The following is a 2,163-nucleotide window of genomic DNA, read 5'->3' as shown; positions in this document are numbered from 1 at the left end:
CAGGAAGTTCTAGGGAGCAAACCGGATAAACAATAGAGATCGGAACGGAAGTGCTTGAGGAAGGGACGGCCGAGTGGGTTACGCTGTCCACCAGCTGGCGCCCTCTACAGGCCAGCGTGTTTATGGCGGCCTCTCGCGCCCGGAAACGTCCACTCAGCGCGCTCCCTCCCTCCGTCGGCAGAGGGCGACCGTGGCCTGCACAAAGGGTGCCAGGGAGCGGTCGGGACCCGCCCGCGCCTGCGCTTTTGAACTCTTGAAAAAGGAACCCCTAATTCAAGGGGAAAAAGCAAAAGTTGCTTTACAATACAAATCCCTATATTCCCAAGGATTTGCCTCTTCGTGACTCAGGACTATCCCAAGCGACTTTATAACAAACCAGCAGGCAACGGAGTCTAGTTCTGTGATTCACTCATTTCACAGGCGGGGAAACTGACACCCACTATCTAGCCGAGTGATCTTGGTCAAATTAATCTCTCGGGCCTTAGTTTCCTTTTCCAAAAACTGGGATAAAATCGCTCTGACTGGGTTTAAGTGATGACCAAATGAGAGTTATGCGAGGAGCCTGACACAGTTACTGTCATTCCCAAGACGGAGACAATGGTCACTGTCAAGTTTGTCGACCACAGGTCCCTTCAGTTCAAGTCCCCAGAACGCCACCTGGTTTCTCTTGTAAAAACCACTCCTCGACCCCTGACGTTCCTCCTGCCAATGAACCCTTTTGCTTTTAGCTTCAGGCCACATTGTGCTGCTGCGCTCTCGGACACTTGTTCATCCAGCATTTCCCCATGCACTAAACGTCAGCAGAAGGAGAAAACCCTGGAGCAGCAGTTTTCACGGCCTCCAAGACCTCCACGTTTCTAGGTTCCTGAGGGGTCAGTACTGTACCCTCTGACCTCTTCCTACGCCTCCCCTTTCTCTTCCTCCTGTTTCCAATGAATAGGATGGAAAATCCTGCACGTGATTCCACGCTCAACGTGCCAGTTTGGAGTTAGGATATTGGAGCCTTATTCCATTTGACTTCCTTTCTTTGTGCTTCTTTACTTTGAGAAAATTATATTAATATCCTGCTTTCCTCTAATATGTAACTGGAAGGGGAAAAAAATGCTGGCATTTGTTTTATTTTAAAAGCTCTGTGGCGCCCTGGCTGGTGTGGCTCAGTGGATGGAGTGCTGGCTTGTAAACTGAAAGCTGGTCAGTTTGATTCCCAGTCAGGGCACATGCCTGGGTTGTGGGCCAGATCCCTGGTTGGAGACAAGAGGCAACCAACTGATGTTTCTCTGGCATCTCAATGTTTCTCTCCCTCTCTTTCTCCCTCCCTTCCCTTCTCTCTAAAAATAATTAAAAATAAAATCTTTTTAAAATTTTATTTAAAATATTTTTTGAATAAAAGATATTTTATTTAAAATAATTCTCCTTATTTTTATTTAATTTGAGACAGAGGGGAAAGGAGGGAAAAAGAGAAGGAGAGAAACATCAATGTGTGGTTGCCTCTCCTGTGCCCCCCACTGGGGACCTGGCCCTCAACCCAGGCCTGTGCCCTGAATGCGAATTGAACTGTTGACTCTTTGGTTAGCAGGCTGGCACTCAATCCACTGGGCCACACCAGCCAGGAAACATAAAATCTTTTTTTAAAGGTTTTGTTTGTTTGTTTTATAGAGAGGGGAAAGGAGGGAGAAAGAGGAGAGAAACATTAATGTGTGGTTGCTTCTCACGTGCCTACTGGGGACCTGGCCTGCAACCCAGGCATGTGCCCTGACTGGGAATCGAACTGGTGACCCTTTGATTTGCAGGTTGGCACTCAATCCACTAAGCCACACCAGCCAGGAAAAATAAAATCTTTTTAAGAATAAAAAAATAAAAGCTCTGTGGGAAGAAGAAAAAAAGGCTATAGAACCCTAACATGTAGTAAGTAAGATTAACAGTATAAGACTGTAAGAATTTTGAATTATTATTCAAAAATTATTGAATATGTATCTCCGTGGTAAATATTAACAGAGCATTTATTAAATGTTATTTGCATATGCCATTAACTGCATGTTTTCCAAAGTGAATTTGTAACACCATGGAATTTCTTTGGAAGCCAAAGGAAAACAAATAAATACATAGGTACTGATCACTGGACAGCCTAAACACAGGCGCACATAGAATCCTACCAGGATGCTG

The sequence above is a fragment of the Phyllostomus hastatus genome, unplaced genomic scaffold (genome assembly GCF_019186645.2).
Source record: "Phyllostomus hastatus isolate PE091 unplaced genomic scaffold, TTU_PhHast_1.1 phas_contig_210, whole genome shotgun sequence".
In the NCBI taxonomy this organism is placed as follows: Eukaryota; Metazoa; Chordata; class Mammalia; order Chiroptera; family Phyllostomidae; genus Phyllostomus; species Phyllostomus hastatus.
This window is presented reverse-complemented; position numbering follows the sequence as displayed.